Genomic DNA, 21,685 nt, shown 5'->3' with positions numbered 1-21,685 from the left:
GGCTTACGGAAGTTGGAACTTTTTTGTCTCTCTCTCTCTTTTTTTTTTTTTTTTTTAAATAAATATATTTGTGTATTATCTAAACAAATGGGTTTTATTTCAGATTAGGATTTCAGGATTTATTTCAGATTTCAGAGTTGGGAACTACTACCCTCATTACATTTTTATTTAGTGCACATCTCGTGCCACTGAGTACAAGTAAATAGCATGTGCCTTTGTCTGGGGTTTATGGTGCTGTAACTGTTTTTCAATAAGGTAAGTAAATTTATTTGTTATTTTGAAAGGCTGTAGTTAGAGAATGTTTCATTGAAGTATCTATGGCGTTTCAGTGTTATTTAATTTGTTTTCAGTTTTCCCAGAAAACTTGCTCTTGGCTCCAGCTGTTGCTCATACCTGTGATGTTATGAGCAATCATGAAAAATATGCTCTAAAATATGGGGAAACTGATGCAAAGGGAAAGTACAGTACAAATGCAAACATGGAAAACAATGAAGTTTCTTGGAACTATTTTTACCAGGTGGTTTTGTATTTCTAAATACAACAAGTGAAGATAAGCAGTAGTTAGAAAAATCACATGAATATAGTATTTCATTTAGATTATAGAGTATTTTAATGTAGATTTCTGGAAAGAGACAGGAAGAAGAAAGGACTATTTGCACAAAATCAGCCTGTGGATGTATGACAGCAATGCTAGGCTAAGCTTCCTTTGAGAATGAAGTATATGCTTTTTGTTTCAATATCTTAGTTCTGGTACTACAGTATGTCAGATTTGCAGTAATCAAGGAAGTTTTACTGCTTTTAGTATATAACTGATTTTTCACACTGATGTCATTGGAGAAAAAAGATCTAAGCTGCTTGCATCTTTCAAAAAGTTGGAAAGGTGCACTGCTATCAGAAGCAGCACTGAGAACACTATATGTTACTTTTTTTTAATATATTTTTTTTTTAATCCAGAAAGAAGAGACGTTGGCTTTTTCTGTAATTAACTGTATCAACCTAAAACCCTCTTTCGGTGTTATGTTCAGATATACATTGGTAAATATATTAATATCAATCAGGGGAGTTCTAATGGCTTGTTTCCCTTATAGATTGCTATTGAAAAATATTGTTTTCTGGTATTTAATAAGTGTTTAACAATAAGAAGCTATAGCTCTTATTTACTGAGCATTGTACGTGAAAGCCCCTGTATCCCAAAGAAAACAATTTGGTACCTGAATAATCTGGTGTCTAGAGGTATGTGATGCAATTTCCTCATACGGTGGACACCGTCATGAGTATATTATGAATACAGAAATTTTACCAGTCATAGTTTGTAGTTTAATGATTTTCTGATAAATGTACTTGTGGCTACAGTTACTAGATGGTACTTGCTTTCTTTTTTGCTTTGTTAGTTTTCTTCTCTTTCAAGGCTTTCTTCAAGAGAAGCAGAACTTTAATAGACATTCCCTAAAGTCGTAAAATTAAATAAATGGTCAATGACTCATTTTGTATGTTTTTCTCAGTACTTTTTATTAGTTTTTTTCTGTAGTAGACTTGTTCAAAATCAGTAGTTAAAATGGGCACTCTTCTGAACAGCCTTGAATAATTGGCTTATTACAGGGTATATTAAAGCATATAATCTAAACGAAGGTATGCTCCATTTACCTTTACTTGCAGTCTCGTTATGGCTTGAGACTACGAGAGTTTAGTGTTTTATATGATGAGCACACGAATTCTTAACGGTATAACTCACATGCTTAGACAGTATACCCTATAATAGTGTAATCTTTTGCTTGACACAATGCATCGAAACTTCTAAAACCTCATTAAGTATTCCTAATGTCCTATTTCAACCACTGTTAATGGACTAGGCAACCTTTAAATGTGTCTAAAGTAATCTTACAATTTGATGTAAACTGTGGTGTGTTAAGTAGAAACTTCCTGAACTAGAATACGTTGGTAAATCCAGTTGTTTCCAGCTTGAGTGTATGAGGTCAGTCAGATCTCTTGGCCTATAGAAGGCTCATAGTAATACCTTTTTCTGAGCCGTTTAACATCCCCAACCCCCCAAGGAAAACAAAACAAACAACACCTTACACACACATGCACCACCTCACACACACCCCATCCCCCCCCCCCCCCCCCCCCCCCCCCCCCCCCCCCCCCCCCCCCCCCCCCCCCCAACAAAACAACCTGCCTTCCCTTACCTCTGGAATATTTAATCTCTTTCACTAGTTAATTTTCTAACATTATTTAAAGATGTACTTTGGAAGTAAGTTGAAATTATTTATCAGACATTCTAGCAAAAATTAAGACAGAAGTCCTTAAGATGAATTTCTGATGTTTTTGAACTTAAGCCAGCCTAGATTGTATGAACTGGCATCTAATTTTAAAAACATTTGCTTATTTGAATGTTTTTGGCAATATTACTCAACACATCAGGAACAGTGAGGAGGTCAAGGTGGGAAATCACGTTTGGGTGACTGAATTACCTTCTTGTTGTTTTCTGCCAAGATTCGACATACTTTTCAAGTCTGAGACAGTTTTGGTCATGCAAAACTGATGACTTAAATCTGAACATATTCACAAAACTGAGTTAAGATTATAATACTGGTGATTATGCTAGGCCCAAAAGCTGTGGCACGGTTTTGGGGTGTGAAACGTCAAGTCTGGAATTCATTCTGTATGTTAGATCACGGACTTGTTCTTCTCGGTTTTATAGTACAGGCCCTTCTAGAGTGAATATCTATCTTAACATCTTTTGCTAAATGCTGTAATTTACTTTTTAATTAAAAGCAAAGTAATACTCCCAGCCCCTCTCCCCCAATAACTGCCTGAATTGTTATTAAAGTGCTAATTATTACTTTAGCTAGTAAATGGTTTTAAATAGCTAAATAATTCTTAAGTATGCTTAAATGCTACTATATAAATAACCGCTAGATCAGGAAGAGGTTTTGTGGTAGCTACTAAGACCAAGAATTTTCTTGCTCTTTTTTTCTGAACATCTTGTGCGTTGTGATCAACGTTTGACCTTTACATCTAAATAAAAGTCTAAATTTGGACTCTTCATTTGTTACTTTTGTATTGTTCCCTTTTAGCTTTTGTTTATGGCTTGTTATAGGAATTGTTTTAATTTTTGCTGCTGGATGCTATTTTGATGTGAAGACACCGTGATTTGAGATCAGTTTGAGCCCCCCCTTCTTTTCAATAGTATCTTGCTTCTTCACATCATTCGATATGGTTTTTGGTGTGAATGTAATGTTGCTATGCTGTTTAAGAGAATAGAGACTCTGGTTCACCATACAGGCACCAAAATGTAATTTCAAAAGGAAATACTGAAATTTGGGAGAAAAATATAGCTTCCTATTAAAAAAAAAAAATAAAATGGATAGGATGAGTGACCCCTTTGATTTAAAGAACATCTCAGAAACTAATTGTTAGTGTTTGGTCTGAAGTCCTCAAGCTGTTGTCAGAAAGTTACTTTTGATATACAATGTATGACTGAAAGCCTAGTGTTCATGATAGTTAATAAATTCCCATTGCAAAATATGTAAAGCTATTAATCTAGCTTATTGAGGAGTTACAATACAGACTTGTGCAAGGCAGTTCTTTATTCTTAATTAACTTTTTTCTACAGAATGTGGACTAAGTTGTTTATATTCACCTATCAACAAGCTAATGCTGTTGATAATACCTGGATTTATTTATTAAATATGGCAACCCTATCCGCATGGGGATTTTGTGTGACCTTGATTGACACTGGCTTTATTTATAGAGCTGTATAACTTGTTTATCCTACAATCCATTGTGCTCTAGAGATTTGATGTTCATTAAGATTTGTTTATTAAACTTAAAAATGAATTAATCTGTTATTTGTTGGCTTCTGGCTAGTTTGAAAGATATATTAATGCTGCTTTCAGTAAGTAAGTATTCTGGTTTGTTCAACTTTTTCTCAGAAACTATTTTGACAGATTTTTATGAAGTGTAATGTTCCCTTGTGCAACTGGGAGCTCACCTGTAACGTGATTGCTACATATATATATTAAACTTCATATGCCAGATCAAGTTCCCTCACAGAGATTTTTCTCAGAAAACTGTACATGCATTCAAATATAACCTGGGTTTCAGAGAAAAAAGATCCTCCTCTCTTTCTTGGACATTCAAGACTGAATCTATAAGCTGCCCATGGTACAATAGCTATGCGCTTTGTGTGTTCCCATTGCAAACTGTCTGCTTTCTCCAGTTTGCATGGTATCTACTTCCACAGTGCTAAATAGTGTAGTCTAATTAAGGTGGAATATAGCTTTCTTTTAGTGAGGTAGGTATGGGAAATATGAACATTCCCTTATTAGAGCAAACCAAACTTTTTTCTGCTTTTAAATTTGCCTTAGTCATGTTTGTTTTTTTTCTCTAATTGCTGTTTTCAGTTTATATTGGGGGAGAGGGGGGAATTTCCTGAAGCAAAGTTTATGCTTTATGAAACCACATTCTGTGTGCTAGAATAAATCTCAGTACTTATATAGTTACTAAATTTGAACTATTACAATTGTAACTTCTATTGCTCATCTCTGTTTTCTTAATTCTAGCTTATTTTAAACCTCAGTCTCTTACTACGAGGAGATTATGTATACTTGTAAGAACAGGTAGATCAAAATTATAACTGTTGCTATTACTGGTGCTATTTGATCTGAAACTAATATGTATATATGGTAGTTCAGTTACTTAAGTCTAAGGTGGTCAATTTTCTGGGTTTTAGCATTTGTTTAAATCTGCCTGATCATTTAATGGCTGAGATCATTTGAGTTAAATCATAAAATAAAACGGTAAAACATGTTTGTCACCTTAGATCGTAAGGGGTTCAAAGTAAATGAAACACTAATTATTGATTAGTGATTATGTCATATCAATGTAATATGATTTTGTAAATTTTATGTAAGCAGTCCTTTTGTGGTCAACAAGATTACTCTCCTAACAAAAACTTCATGAAGATTAGGAATTATTGTTTGCACTGTCATTTTCTAATAGAAATAGTAAGGGTCATCTAAATGTCTCTGGCTCTGCACTACTTTAGATTTCTCAGTAAGTTTTCAATGTATATTTCTGTCTTTGTATACATTATTCTTTAATTTCACATATATTATGTGACATCGGTTTAAAGTCTCATGTTGCGTTCTTGCATCACATCTTTTTGTTCTGTATCCAAATACTTTTTTTAAACTATTTATGCATGCCATTTTGACTTTCTGCTTCCTCCTGTCTTCACCATAGCAACCAGATTCTTGGATCTTTTTTCAGCCTGTATTAAGTCTTATATTACTTTGACCTTTGTATATTTAAAAAAGATTCCAAACTTTACTCATCTTACATTCTTACTAGAAACAGATCTTAACGTCATATTGAATAACTTACTAATTCGTGCTTCTCTGTAAACCTTGCAACCTCTGCTTTTTTGATATATAGATATGAATGCTATGGTTTTAGAGGCTATGAAGCTAAGAATCTTTTTTTTTTTTCCCTCCTTCTTTGTGTTGCAGTTCAGAACTGTGATTTCAGACCTGTTTCAAATATTTGGTTAAAAATCTAATGTTTAGTATGTGTTGAAAGTAATGGCTACGCAGCTTTAGGTATAGATTTTTTTTTCCCAAGTCTGCAACAGTAACAGTTTTTTAAAATATATTTTCTGTTATAGTTAACTTGTGTTTTTAAATATACCTGTAGACAATTACAGAAATACTACCTTTATACTTCCTAATAAAGCAATGTCATCTTAAACCCAAGTATCAGTTCTTCTCAGAAAAGGCTTTTATCGTGGTAGTTCTCAGAATAAAATTATAATGTAATGTTTTGTAGATTTCTCTAATGCATAAATAAGGATTTTTTTTCTACAAACCTTCAGATAAAATACAGGTCATAATTTAGAAAAAATTATGCTTCTATATAAGTATAGTATTTTGTTGTTTACATTTACACTAGTAGCTTTGAATATCTGACAAAAGCAGAAATTATGTCTGTGAGTGCCATGTGTAGTCAGTCTAGATCTATGTGTTGGTTTAAAGTCAACTGGACAAAAAAAAAAGAATATTTTAAACATTGAACAGCCATGTTATTATTTGTAGCTTATGTGCTTGCATCTGTTTTCAGAAAGTAGATACAAGAAGGCAACTCTGTGGATCATTTTTATGGTGAGATTGCTTTAGTAAGTAGAATTATCATGTGAAGTCTCAGTGTATTCTAGATCTCATTCAAACTGAAAAAGTGGATTGATAGTAAGGCAAATTCTAGATGTAAAGTGCTTGTCCCAGCCACTTACTAATGAATGCATTATGTTGGTACTGATGATGAACAACAACAAAAAGATCAACGTTATAGAGCTAGAATAAGCTCGTGGATTTCTAGTCTCAATGTCCTATTTTTGCAAGTGGATAGTGTAGAAAAGCATCCTTTCTCAATGTTTGGTTTGAGATGGTACTGAATACAGTTCATTTTGGAAATTATAATGGCATAAACTCTTCAATATGTGGGGACCTAACTTTTGAAACATTAGTCTATCTTTTTGACCTATAACTTAGTGGCTATTTCAAATACTTGAAGCTTTATGAAAAGAAATACAGCTAAAAGAACTGAAAAGCTTTGGAAGTAGAATTTTACAGTTCTTCAGTGTCTAAGACAATACAGTCTCCATTCTTGCCTTACATTGGTCAGGTTAAACCAAAACAAAACAGCATGCTTGCAACCCATCCGTTGTGAGTGTGTCAAATTCTGGATTGTAGAGGCCTCAGAAAGCTTCATTTGCAGATGCATCAGGCAGTGTTACAAGGGAAATAGGTGGGATTTAGGATGAATAAGCATTGATTGCCATATGGAGAGATCTTTATGATAATAACGTAGTTGTTGGTTGCTTCAAGCTCATTTATGCTTTTATCAGCTACTCTGTTGCTGATACCTCTAAGCATCATATTGCTTTTGAAAGAGCAATATTTATTCTGTAAAACTCTAGGATGTTATTCCAGGTAAATGATGGTGTATGAGTAGAGCATCTCATTGCCCACAATATGAACGCCTATATAAACAGCTATTAGAGAGAGAGAGAGATTACTTGTCAGTAATTGTGTATGTATGTAACCTTTCTATTTCTGAATTTGCGAGGATGAAAGTAAAGATCATGCACCACATTTGTATGGCAACATGCCCAGCTTTGGGAATGATGTGTAGAAAGGAACATGGTGACTTACTATGTACCTCGGAGAAATGGCAGTGGCAAAAATACTATGGTATACTTGTGCTCTTATGCTGGAAACTATAACTGCGCATGTACGTCTGGATAACAGATCTTAAAGAATTTCAGTTACTGACGAATAACTTTTCTGTTTCCTCAAAGTAATACTAGCATCACAGTAGTGATGCGCTTTTTTACTCGGTGCTGCCTTTGGGAGGTGGATGCTACAGAAAACAATTCATTGATAAACAACTTGTTTTAAACTGTACCTGAAATCTTTCCTGCCTCCTGAAGGATGCTTACTACTGATTGTTTGATCCAGAAAACTAGGTCTTGTACTCTCTCTCTTTATTTTTGTTTGTTTTTAATGATACTTGTCCAACATTCTGTTTGGAATAGACACATTGTTGTGTCTCCCATGCTGTTGTTATGTATGCTCTTTCCTATGGCAGTGGGAAATTTTAATTTAAAACCAGTTTTTTTTTAACTAAAAAAGAAAATTATTTTTTTACCTAGATAATTACCTTCTGTATAAATTCACATCACTAGCTGTTGCTTCAGTCCCATGTTTTAACTTATTCCAAAGTGAAGAATTTGGGCAGGGTATAGGTTTCTAATGTACCTTCAACTGCAATTTTTTTCTGCATCTGAAGTCAGACTTGCTATTGAAAATCTGTTTTTATAGCTCTTCTTTCATCACCAAACTTCTTTATTTTTTTATCATAGTAAAAAAAAAAAATCTAGTAACTTCTGAAGATATCTGTCACTTAACAATAAAAAGAAAACACATTTTTGTCATGAAGGCAGCCTTCTAACTATGAATAATTTTTAAGAAAGAATGTTTCTCTAGATATGGAGATTTTTCAGTTGCTGAAATGGAGCACTTCCATTTCAACAACTTCCTCAGAAACTAGAAATAAATGTAGAGAAAGTTATCCTCTGACTTTCAAAAGGTTGAGTTTTGGGGCAGGAAAAGCAAGAGATAATGCAGCACTGAAGTGATTCTTGTAGAAGAGACAGGGAACATTATCAGCACACAACAGTTTGTTAACAGAGACAGACATCTGAAAGATTTTTAACATTTTTTTTATAAGTAATCTTGTTAGTTTTTTTTTTTACTATCAGTATATTATAATAACCATAATCTGGACTAGGTGGATATAGTATTTTGTCACAGGAAGGCAGATACATGTTGAATTTTCCGCTGATATTTCCTTTTTTCAATTACAGCAAATTATATTTGGAGTTTTGAGGGAGACTGGAAGATTGGGGATAGCTTTTTTTCCTTACTCCAGAGAATGAAAAATATTAAGAAAAAGAAAGGCTTTATCTTCCTTTAGCTTCTTATGGAATTCAAGTATACAACTATATATACAGTTGCTTTCCTTTGTGGTTTGTTTTAACATTGTGTACTTGATCTGAATTCTTTTGTTGTATTCCTAAATATAACACTGATTTTTCTTTCAAAGGAGTACAGTAAAGTCACCATGAGAGAGTTTTGTAAAGATGGTTTGTAATTTGGGAGTTGTATATATTATTCTTGTTATTTTATTAGCATTTAAATTAGATAATAATGAATGGCAAGCTAAGCTTCAGTTTATATCATGACAATTTCATAAATGTTACATCTACTGAGCTGTGAGTTCACACATTTCAATATTTGTCATGTGGTCTGGAGAAATTCCTATCTTAGAAAATACAATGCAATTGGGTCATTAAAGCCTAAAATATGTTAGGATATCTTTAGTTGCTAATGAAATGTCTTCTTTTCAAAGCTGCTGGACAGGACAGATGACTTTTTAAACTAATTGTAATTCACTGAGGCACCCTATAATCTATAAGAAAGTTCACCTCTGCACTGTTCCTGTCCAGCTGTTGTCTCGAACAATTATCAGCAAGTTATTGTTCTGGTATGAGCCATGTCATGCTTGAAAGTGAGATGAAAAAAATTAATGAGGGTGCATGAATGCTGGTTGATGAAGGTTAAGTAGATACAGTTACGCTCTCCTCATTCTTTACTATGACTGTTGAGATTGAGGCAATGTACTCTAATGAGACCACACAAACAAATGTGCTGATTGACAGCTCTTGATTTAGCAATGAAAAATGTTGGCTGAAGCCATATTTGTTTCAGCCTAATACTTGGGTTGCTTGTGCACATAAGGACCTTGAATTTAACTTCTACTATGGAGCATTATTGTTTTTTTTTCTTTATTCAATTATATAAATCCATTTCATTGCTTTTATTAGGAACGGTGTATATAATTTTTAGTGATGATTGCAAGGGAGTCATGCATCATTTAGTGGTTATAGCAAGGGAATACTGAGGGGTTTTTATATTTATTTTTGCTGGGAAAAAAGGCTTAGTACCTTTTCTATAAGTTAATTTCAAAAAATCACAGAGGACTTTGTGTTGTAGATTCCTTAGTCCAGTATCAATGATATGTGGAAATACTGAACAGTTTTTCTACAAAATTATAATCAAAGATATAGAGGTAGATTTAAAAAAAAAAAAGGGTGTGTGTCAGATTCAGCATATGAAAATTAAATTACGCCAGACAGTTGATAAAATTTGATTTCTTTTGAGAAGATGATAATTTTTTGAAGCAAAGTAAATGTGATAGATGTAACCTCTGGACTGCAGTAGGATTGCCACTGTGCCAATATTAATGAAAAGTGGGATTAGCTGCAGACTTGTAAAACAGGTGAGTTCAAGAGGAGGTGTGGAATATCAAAAAAAGGATGCATTGGACTATAAGGCTATTAGTAGATTTTCTGAAGGATCAGTTTTGGGTATAATTATTTATTAAATAGTCTCAATGATTTGTTGCATATGTTAAGAGAAGGCTGAATTTTTTGATGGCAGAATTTGGAGGCATTCTCAAGTTGAAGGAGGTTAAGATGTCACAGATAAGAAGCTGGATGAGTAGTAGAAACACAAATTAAATTTGGGAACAAAGGCACATACTTAAGTATGATTGGCAAATTTTGCTATTACTTTTCAGTCCATCAGTTCTGAAAGAATTTGTTCTAGTTAAGTGCATTTCAAGCCATCTGAAGATATTTATACTACATATGATCTACAAAGTAAGAACCATAGGACTCTCTTGTACAAACCTTAATCTGTAACTTCACTCATCTGTATTTAAACAGAACTTTTGGCTCATAACAAAGAAATTTCAATATGTTCAATTCCTTGTTCACGTTGCTAAATGCTACTATATTTGCCTAACTGGTATTTAAAAGCATGCTACTTAGTCCACGGTGTCTGTGTCTGATGTTGGGAGGAAGTAGGGGGATGCGGGAGGCGGGGAATACAGAGAGCTGGATAGGAAGAGCAACTAGTAACCTTTATGTTAAAGTTTTGTAGCAGTCACTGAAAGGTTTCTTACTATCTCTGTGTAGCCTTGCTAGTATCCATCTGCTAATACTCTATTATGGAGACTTATAGTAGCTGAGTGACTGCTTACAAAGTGGGAGAGTCCTGGTGGTGTTTGAGAACAGAGAGTGTGAGTGCAAGTGTACCTGTGTCACAAGAAAGCAAAAGAACCTGGTAATAAATCATCTGAGAAAGAAGCTGCCTGAAATAAACTAACACTTCTCCAGTCCATTCAAATGCATTTGATATTGTGTAAGAGCATAGCATAGAACTTGCCTTTCCTTGTGGTCAAGGTATCAGAGTCTAAACTAAGAGGTGCTTATGCCCCAAATTTAACAATGTGAATACAAACTTTAGGTTAACGCTAGAATCTGTGATTTGTACTTGGGTTTATGTACACGTATGTATGTATATGTATGTATCGGTTGTTTACAAAACAAAAAAAAAAAGAAAAAAGGTAAGGGAAGAAGAGCAGAACAAATCCTGGATTTCACAGAAGTGTTTCCAGTAGGGAAGCATTGTCGTTAATATGTTTACAAGTCACGCTTTGTAATGTGACTTTCAGTTCTACTGTCCCAGACTCAAGACAGATTAAATCACAGATGCATAGAAGCTGCTGGTATCATCAAATGAAGAGATTAAATGGATCTGAAATCTTTAATTAAGAAAAAGCAAAGATCATGTTGTAGCACTAAGATGTTTTCTTGTTCTTTTAGAAGAGTATTAGGAAGGGAAAAGAACTGTTTAAACCAAGAGAAATAGGTATAAACTAGTTATGAATAAATTTAAAGTGCAGATTGGTTCCAATCAACTAGATCAGAGAGGTTCAGGCACACTTACATTGTGAATGCATCTTTAAGTAAAAGAGCTCAGTATTTTGAAGGTAGACTTAACAAAAATATGAAAAATGTGTATGTTGTGCTTTCATATAGCAGTGACCTGGTCTTTGGACCATGAGAGTTCCTATTTTACATTTATTAGATGACACTATAGTTACTATTACTGTTGCAAAAATTTACAAGTAAGGGATAGACTTGCTTTCCTTCATCGTCTCTCCCCTGACCCTATACACCACATAAGGTAAATGTTTATGAGCAGCAGGTGCAGCAGCAGTGTGTGAGGAAGAGATTGGGCTGCAGATTGCAGGAAGGGAAATCCCCAGTGATGCGGCTGTTTCTTGGCTTGCCTCCCAGGTTTCCCAGCTTCCAGGGATTGTAACAGTGAGTGAGCAGTCTTACTCTGAAGGTTAAAACCCAAGCATTTCACCTGCAAGTCCACTGGTACTTTCAGGTTGCCATTCAACATAATGCCATCATCCTGGAGATCTAGAGATACTGCACTGCCTGGTTATGTACTGGTGTCTCATGCCTTAGGTTGGTAGAAGTGACCCATCCAGATCTCCAGGCATACTTCAAGGTATTTCAGGTGCTTTGAGGTACTTCAGGAACTGGTGTGAGGAAGTGCTATTTATTGTCTCTGATGTCCTTGGTCTCCTCCTGGCTGTGTAACTTGGCAGTCTGCTGCTGACCGTGGCTTCCTCATTGAGTTTCATTCAGGATATGTCAGCTCCTCCCTAGTAACCCCAGTTTGCTGTTCTCTCCTCTCTGCCCTTTCAGTTTGGAGTCCCATGTACTGCTGTTTCTTCCCACAAATTAATGATCAGTCCTTTTGTCAACTTAGTACTGCCCTCACCTTTTTGGTATGTGAGGCACTGACAGTGCTATGAGGTGACAGTGGTAGCTTAGTAAGTTTTTTGTCCCTCTTATGTCGGATCATTCATTCCTGCCCTTGCACTCCCCCATCTCTTTTGCTGCCGTGTCCTGTCTTTTTTGTGCAGTCACTTGATGAATTAGATTGAAAGCCTGATCCAGTGTTTCCCTGCTGGACAGATCTTGAATTGTTTTAAGTTGAGATCAGAGGTTAATAAAAGAATTAAAAATAACATCAGAACACATAGAGTACCCTTTGAAAATCTGTGTTCGGCAAAAGTACTTACAAAAGCATACTGTATAGTGCAATACGTGTTCTGCAGTGAAATGACTTTTGCATAATAACTAGTATAAATTGCTTTTTTTGTGAGTACCTTGAGGTATTGTTCATCTATAAGGATACGTAGTAAAACACTGATTTTGAGAGCTGAGTGCTGGTAAGACTACACAACACTGCATGAATTTATGAAGTGAAATTAAAACCATAGTTCGAAAGAAGGAGATGAGATTTTAATTAAATCATTTTTCTGTCAGAAGTATGTCTTCAACTTAGCTGTAGATATAGTTGGTACTTGTTGACTTTAAATCTTACAATAACAAAGATCAAATCAGTTATGAAAAATGTTTATCTTATTAAGGTGTTACAGTGTACTGTTCTGAGAGAAACAACCCTTAAGTAAAAAAAAAAAGTTTCATTGAAAATGTGTAACTTTTGTTTATATTTTAATGTGGTAGCCAATTTCGTGAATTTTTTTTGTGCCATGTTTCAGTGACAAGTGAATCAGGTGCTGCTAGATGGGGGGGTCCAATTCTCTTCCTTGTTTGACATGCATGTTACGTGGCTGTGCAGTGAACTGGGACAGGGAACTGGCACAATTGAAAACTATCTTCTGGCATTCACTATACAGATAAAAGTATGCTGGTCAGTATAAAGTGTCAGGAAAAAGGGTGGAACAGCCTCTTTCAGATGCAGTGCCAGCTTCTGCTCAACTGGGATCCACGGGATGGTGCTCTGTGAGCAACTGAACAGATGCGTCAGTTCGTTGATGATGAAGGGAAGAGGCCTGACTGATGTCCTCTGCCCTGCTCCAGGTTACATGGTCTGCCCTGCTCCGGGTTACATGCTCTGCCCCACTCTGGTGCTCGTTAGATTACTCCACAAGCTGATCAAACTTGCTACTTTGGTAGAAAACTACCCACTATTTTGTTTTTTTGCTTGATAATTTTTCTGCCATTTTAGTGAGTTGCAGAAGTTTTTGAAGCAGCCTGATTATTGTGCTGTCTTTTTCAGAAATGGTAGGAATATGCAGCCAAGAGAAAAGCTGAGTGTGTGAGAGGATGAATGGACTCCCATCTATTACCAGCAGTGCTCTGCTATGTCTGCATACTGTGATTTGTGGAATCATAGTGTTAAAGAAGCGCAGTTCAGTCCGGTGTTAGTCACTTCGCAGTTCAAGCTCTAGATTTCCTGAAGCAGAGTCTCAGGCATTGAATCTCATAAAAATAAATAATTTAATAGAGTGGTACAGCAACAGGATCAACTCAAGCTGGGTGCCTCTGGGGAGGGACCCCGAACAAAGAAATCTCTGGGCAATTATACCCTTACGGACTATGCATCGTCCCTTCGTGCGACCCCCACATGCCTTTCACGCGCCCTTTAGTCCAATAGTGATTCTGGCCTGAGATCTTCCAACACCTTCTGACTCCTTATTGGATTCCTTCACTGTCTCCAGGCAAGCCGTTATCTTGTCTAGTTGCAGCTGCTGTTGGCAGTTGTACCCTCCCTATCTTCTGGTTTGTGCTGGCTCTGAAGGCCTTGTCTTGCTTGCATAGATAGAAGTTCAGCAAATCTAGGTGAAAGTTTACAGCTTGCGGCCTAAGGCTTCAGCAAATCGAGCTACTCATGCTAAGCAAGTGAACAGCATACTAAATCACACAACATTACAAGTCTAAGCAATTCATTCTATTTAAAACTTATTTAAGCTGAACAACTAATATTTCTTAACACATAGAATCATAGAATAGTTTGGGTTGGAAGGGACCTTTAAAGGTCATCTAGTCCAACCCCCTGCAATGAGCAGGGACATCTTCAGCTAGATGAGGTTGCTCAGAGCCTCATCCAGCCTGACCTTGAATGTTTCCAGGGATGGGGCATCTACCACCTCTCTGGGCAACCTGTTCCACACCCTCATTGTAAAAAATTTCTTCCTTATATCTAGTCTGAATCTACCCTCTTTCAGTTTAAAACCATTACCCCTTGTCCTGTCACAACAGGCCCTGCTAAAAAGTCTCTCCCCATCTTTCTTAGAAGCCCCCTTTAAGTTCTGAAAGGCCGCAATAAGATTTCCCTGGCACCTTCTCTCCTCCAGGCTGAACAACCCCAACTCTCCCAGCCTTTCTTCATAGGAGAAGTGTTCCATCCCTCTGATCATTTTTGTGGCCCTCCTCTGGACCCGCTCCAACAGGTCCATGTCTTTCCTGTGCTGAGGACTCCCGAGCTGGATGCAGTAGTCCAGGTGGGGTCTCATGAGAGCAGAGGAGAGGGGCAGAATCACCTCCCTCGACCTGCTGGCCATGCTTCTTTTGGTGCAGCCCAGGATACAGTTGGCTTTCTGGGCTGTGAGCACTTATTGCTGGCTCATGTCCAGTTTTCATCCACCAGTATCCTCAAGTCCTCCTCGGCAGGGCTGCTCTCAGTCCCTTCATCCCTCAGCCTGTATTGATACCAGGGGTTGCCCTGCAGGACTCTGCACTTGGCCTTGTTGAACCTCATGAGGTTCACATGGGCCCACTTCTCGAGCCTGTCAAGGTTCCTCTGAATGGCATCCTGTCCCTCAGGCATGTCAACAGCACCACTCAGCTTGGTGTCATCTGCAAACTTGCTGAGGGTGCACTTGATCCCACTGTCTATGTCATTGAGGAAGATATTAAACAGTACTGGTCCCAATACGGACCCCTGAGGGACACCACTCATCACTGATCTCCATCTGGACATTGAACTGTTGACCACTACCCTCTGGATGTGACCATCCAACTAATTCCTTATCCACTGAACAATCCATTCATCAAATCCATCTCTCTCCAATTTAGAGAGAAGGTTGTTGTGGGGGACCATGTGAAAGGCCTTACAGAAGTCCAGATAGATGACACAGAGGTGAGGCTGACAGGGTCCTCCTTTCTACCCTTTTTAAAAAAGGGTGCAGTGTTTCCCTTTTTCCAGTCACCAGGGACTTCACCTGACTGCCATGACTTGTCAGATGTCTTGGAGAGTGGCTTGGCAACTACATCAGCTGATTCCCTCAGGACTCTGGGGTGCATCTTGTCAGGTCCCATAGACTTATGTATGTTCAGGTCCCTCAGGTGGTCACAAACCTGATCTTCTCTTACAGTGGGAGGGACTTTGCTCCCCCAGTCCCCGTCTTGTGGTCCATCCACTTGAGTGGTGTGGGAAGAGAGATTGCCAGCGAAGACTGAGGCAAAAAAATTGTTGAGTACCTCAGCCTTCTCCTCTTCTGTTGTTACCAGTTTGCCAGTTGTGTTCATCGAAGGGTGTACGCTTTCTTTGACCTTCCTTTTCTGGCTGACATACCTATAGAAGCCCCTCTTATTATTCTTTGTATCCCTTGCCAAATTCAGCTCCAGCTGCACCTTTGCCCTCCTGACCCCATCTTTACACAACTGGGCAGCGTCCCTATACTCTTCCCAGGATAATTGTCCCTGCTTCCACTGCCTGTGCATTTCCTTCTTGCCCTTTAGTTTGACCAGCAGGTCTCGACTCAGCCATGCCGGTCTCCTGCCTTCCTTTCCTGATTTCTTACACCTAGGGATCGAGAGCTCTTGTGCTCTATGGAAAGTGTCCTTAAAGACCTGCCAGCTCTGTTCTGCTCCTTGCCCCTGAGGGCAGTTTCCCAGGGAGTCCTGTTGACTAACTCCTTGAAGAGCTGGAATTTTGCTTTCCTAAAATTCACGGCCCTGACTTTACTCTTTGCCTGACCCATATCTCTTAGGATTGCAAATTCCACCAGTGCATGATCACTGCATCCCAGGCTGCCTCCAATCTTGACATCACCGATTAGCTCACTTGCATTGGTGACCAACAGGTCCAGTAACGCATTCCCTCTGGTAGGGCTGTCTATTACCTGGCTTAAGAAGTTATCCTCAGTGTACTACAGGAGTCTCCTGGATTGCCTACAGCTCGCTGTGCTACTCTTTCAGCAGATGTCAGGGTGGTTGAAGTCCCCCAGCAGGATGAAGCTCCTTCAGTGTTTCATTTGATGGTCTGTGTAGTTTTCTTAGTACAAACTAATGCTCAAAAATCTTTTTTTCTGATATGTAGACAGTTATACATTTGGTGTAAATACTTATTTTTAACTAAATGGGTGCGAAAATTTACACAAGTCCAATAATAATTTAGAACAAAGAAATTTGTGGTTAGGATAGCATTTTTTTCCTAATGTCTGATGGTCCAAGTATTTGGATTTAAAGTGAGATATGCTTAACATGGCTTAGATAAGAAAACAGTGTCTTTCTCAGTGTAAAACCTGGGTTTGTGTATTTCAACCAAAGGACTTTTTAGTTGATGCACACTGAACAGAGTATTCCACTTCTGTTATATAAAATATGCTCTTTGCTAGCAAACTCTTAAATCTCAAAACAGATCCTGTCTTTCAGCTTTGTCTGTCAGAGATTGCTATCTGAACAATAAATGTATTTCATATTTATAAAAAGGTATTTCAACTGTAAATATATAGTGAACTTCTTGAGTACCTTGCTGGAACTCACTCTAGAACTGTAATCCTCCAAATTTTTTTCATCTTAGGATGGAATAGCATATGACTTTAAAGACTGGCAGTAGTACAAAGAAGTGAATTTTTTTTGTCCTGTATATACTGCATAAAACCAAGACCAAAAAAAGGAGATCGATACATTTATGGACATAAAAATGTACATATTGTGTCTTAACTGGTAAGCATGCAGTATGGGCAGTAGTAGAAATATATCAGACAAGCTCTAGCTAAACCTCTGAGGGCAATTAGGTTATATGAAAGTAATGGAATCGATGATCATTGCATGTTCTCATTATTTATGTCTGAAGCCAGTCTATTTTTTTCAATTTTGCAAAGTATTCTGACTTGTCTTTCCTTTGTACTTCGCAGTATATGTATGAAGCACAATTACAACTTTCCTTGCTAATTAGATCCATTTAGTGAATAATTAAGATGTTTTCAGCGATGATTTTGCAGACTATTATAGTTTTTGATTTTTTGTTTAAGAATTGCAAATTTAAGGGGGGAGGTAGCTTTAAACAGGAAATGTAGGACAATTCCACTAACTTAATTGCCATACTCTGTGTTCTACGAAGTTGAGTTTTGGGGGTTCTTCTGGATTTGTGTTTGTGGTTTTGGTTTGTTTTTTTTTTTTTTTTTTCCTTCTCCCTTCCTTTACATTCTGTTTTGTGTGGTCCACAGATGAAAACTTGTAATATTGTAGACTTTAGGCACTTGAATTCTTGTATTATTTGAAATATTTATAGTGGAAAACTTGACACTGACTTTGAGGGGAATAAGCAAAAGAGGCTATGGCAAGAGTTAATTGCTCTAACAAGACAGTTAAGCAGAATAGAGAAGACTTTTGCAGAACTCAGGAGGAGGAGCTAGAGCTTTAAATATATTGCACTATATATCTTTTTCTGTATGGGGAATTGTTTTCTGGCCATAGGAAATGCCCTGGAAATTCTCTGTTTTCAAAATCCTGTTTGCTGGAGAAAATGACCTCGAGGATCTTATTGACCAGGCAGTGATGAAGTAATAATGACAGCAATAAAGTAATAATTTGCAAGTAACTTACAAAGTAAGTTTGTCCAATGAGTCTATAAGTATGCTCTTGCTTTCTTCTCATGAAATTACTTGTTACAGCCCGTTTTCTATTGGAGTGTTAACAGAAATGGGTAATAATGGGGGTATTTGAAAAACATGCCCTACTTTTTATCAGTTTCTGTGTTTTTAAGAATCTACAATGCATAAGCTTATACTTCAGTCTGTAAGACACTGAAAGTTGTTTTGTTAAGTGCAAGTCCTAAGGTCTGCTTAAAGGGAACTGTAACCATCAAGTCAACCTTGTTTAAGCGTGTGCTTTTGAATTAAAAGCCTAACTTGAACGAAGGTCGTTGTTGTATGAGGAACTGAAGGCAAAAAAACTTGAATAGCTTGATCCAGACTTTCAGCCTTTGAAACTCAAGGGCTGGAAAAATATGTATTAAATTGAAAGTAAAGATTATGATGAAACAATTTTGACAGTATAGTGAATTATAGTAGGAAGATCTAAAATTAGCTTGTACCTTGGACTTTGGTCTAGAAACAAGTCTTTGTCCAACTTTTAGAAGCTATTTAATGAAGTTGAAAGAGTTTTGATATCAAGCAAAGTAATGAATTGTTCATTAGAAGATTAAAAAAAAAGTTTAACTAGTAGTCTTACTTGTAAACAACAACAGAACATAGTCAGGGAAATACATGTAATACATAAAATCTATAAGCAGCAGAAACCACATTTTGGAGTGTGTCTCATTCAGATTTTACTTAAGAGTAACTTAAGAGTATATGCTTGTATTTAACTTTCAGGGACTTCAGTATGTTTCAAATGCTGTTCTAATTCTTACTGCTTTGCTGAGCTAGAGTGTGAATTTTGAGCATGGATAAAGACTTAATAAATATGCAATACCAAAAGTATGATTTACTGCTTCTTATATGTCTTCCAAAGAAAAAAAAAAAAGGAAGTTTGCGTAAGAACTCTCTTTCCTGCTTCCAAATGCTGAAGCTTAGAATTATTTCTGTTTGTCCAATAGTGAATTTGCCTCCAAACTGGTCTTTGGGGGGAGCACTGAGTTGGAGAATGAATCACAACTTGCATGGTCAGTAGAGAAAGTTTTAGAATAGGTCAATAAAGTGGACAGTAACAGATTGCTAAGACCAGCTGGTATTCACCCCAGACTTCTAAGGGAACTGAAGGATGAAACAGCTGAGCTATGAACTGTGCTGTGTAAACTATTATTTGAACCTATGCCAGCATCAGAGGAAAGGAAGCAAGGTGACAAATGTGACGACAGTTTTTAAAAAGGTTTCTGGGGTTTGAGGATCTACGATTAGCAAAGTTGATACCCATGGTGGACATATTGTAGATAATCATTAATAAAGGGTAGAATTAGTTAGCAATTTAATAAATTACTGATATACTGGCAAAATCTTCTCAGTCTCAGTAATGGTTGAAAGCAAATAGGATTTGGGGAACTGTTAGGAAAGAAAAACAAAATAGTAATAAATAAAAGTGTCACTGTACAAGTTCAAGCTGTGCCCACAACCTGCATACTTTGTGTGGTTTTGTTTACTCTCACTAATAAAAGGTATAGTAAAGGTACGGCAAAACTGATCAAGATTATGAAAACAAATAAAAGGAAATCTTTCTTTGTACAATGTATAATTAAGAGTGGGATCTCTGTGCTGAAGGACTCCATCAATTTTTAAAATTTACTAGGTGTAAAAAAACAATTATACAAATGCGTGGAAGAAAAATTTGTCGAGGATTATTAAATGAAAAGATTTTGCTCTGGAATTGGACAACTTCTGAAAGGCAAATATATGGAGACTTGCATAGAAGTGTATGCTTGACTTGTTCTTGTACTTTTTCCTATGCATCTTACTGATCCCTGGAAGAGGTTGACTTTTGATCCAACGGGGCGTAGTTATTCTTATGAAGAGGTTTCTGGAGGCAGCAGTTAGTTACGATTCTAACTGCTTTTTTAACTGGATCTTGCTCATTCAGTTGCCTCGTCCCACTTAATCTGACCCATGCTGGCTCCTTGTGCAATACTTTTGTGTGGTTCTCTATCTCCTTTCAGATATTGGACCCAAACAGCAGCTTTGAACAGTTGGCATTCCATTTCACAGGGTAATAAGTAACATTACGGTGCTTCTTGCATCAACTATGCCCACCTCGGGTGCAACTGCACTCGGGTCCTGTTATTCTGCTTTTGATAGCTTCTGTCAAGTGACAGATCAGCCTTTGAAAGCCCAAGCAGCTAAGTCTCGATGGTAGGAATATATCTTAAAATGGGGAGCTCTGAAAACCACAGAATTATGTGTCTACTGGAGCCAGACTCTAACTTTACTGCTGGGAACACCAGTATGTTTTGCTTTTCCCTGTTCAGCAAGCTCCATTGTAGCAGAAAGCTCATCTCAACACCTCTTTTTCCTTTCCCATCCCAGGAAAATTAGTGAAGTTTTAAATCCTTCCAGGAGTTGAATCAGTCTTGGTTAAAACTTTCAGTTCTAGTGTGGAGCCAAGCAGGTGTTCAGATTGTAACTAAGAAAAAGATTCTTCTGATTTGTATATGCCATATTTCTGAGAGTATTTTAGATAGGTACTTCTTAAGAAATAGAATTTCAGAGTTGATTTTTTTCTTCAGAATTTTATCAGCTGCCATTAAAAAACATGAGAGCTTAATGTCTTTGGTTTATGAATGAACTAACATTATTTAGAAACTATTTAGTCAGTATGATAACACTTAGGTTTTCAAAATAAAATGAAGATGGTATTTCTGCTTTAAAAAACTTAGTGACTTAGTTTAGCCACTCGGCTAATTTCCTAGAAGCAGTACTCTTTAAGTGTAAACTCCTGTGTTCATTGTTATAAAAGAGGAGGAAAAGGGTGGAAGCACAAACACAAGCCCATTTGGTTAATCACTTGCCAATGTACTAGTTTCTGTTATCGGTCGGCCTGTGCCTGTTATCACTATGTCTTCTTGCAAACAAGGACCTTTTATATCCATCTTAATTACCTGTTGTTTTTTTTTTTTATCTGGGTCCACCTATTCATGCCATGATGGTACAGTATTTCAATGGGCAAAGATGCATGTGCTGGCAACTGTAAAGGTTCTAAGCTGAAGTACTTATTTTTGTGCATGTAATGTGATGTACATACAGAAAATTAAATACTGTATTAAGTAATATAAAAGGTGCTAGGTGCTAAAACTGTCTGAAAAGATGCTCCAAAATTTTTTTTAATTTTTTACAGAGCTATAAGAAGAAGTATCAGTATATTACACTTATAAATATAATTACTCTCCAACTCTCATACATATTATATATGCTTCAGTTGTTTTCTCATGCAGATTATGTAATTATACAAGTTTAATAGATGGGTATTTTGTGGTAAATTAAAATACTTAAAAAATAGGTTGATTCATAGAGAAGCTTTGAGTGAAAGTATCTATAAAGTCAGTCATTGGATGTATTTAATAGCTGATTATAGAGGCATATTCTTCTGAATTACCTTGCAATAACCTGTCAGAGATAAAATGCCTGATTACCTTTGTACCTTTGCTGTTATCCATGATGCCAGTTCTTATTT

General features: G+C 36.7%; 1 protein-coding gene across 1 annotated transcript in view; it reads left to right on the top strand.

Annotated features, from left to right (window-relative positions):
• The window catches only part of DIAPH3 (diaphanous related formin 3), a 250,366-nt gene that overhangs the window by 80,642 nt on the left and 148,039 nt on the right, over positions 1 to 21,685 (top strand). The gene's annotated exons all lie outside the window — the stretch shown is intronic.

The sequence above is a fragment of the Gymnogyps californianus genome, chromosome 1 (genome assembly GCF_018139145.2).
Source record: "Gymnogyps californianus isolate 813 chromosome 1, ASM1813914v2, whole genome shotgun sequence".
Taxonomy (NCBI): Eukaryota; Metazoa; Chordata; class Aves; order Accipitriformes; family Cathartidae; genus Gymnogyps; species Gymnogyps californianus.
Note: the sequence above shows the minus strand (reverse complement) of the source record. Positions and strands in the feature narration are given on the sequence as shown.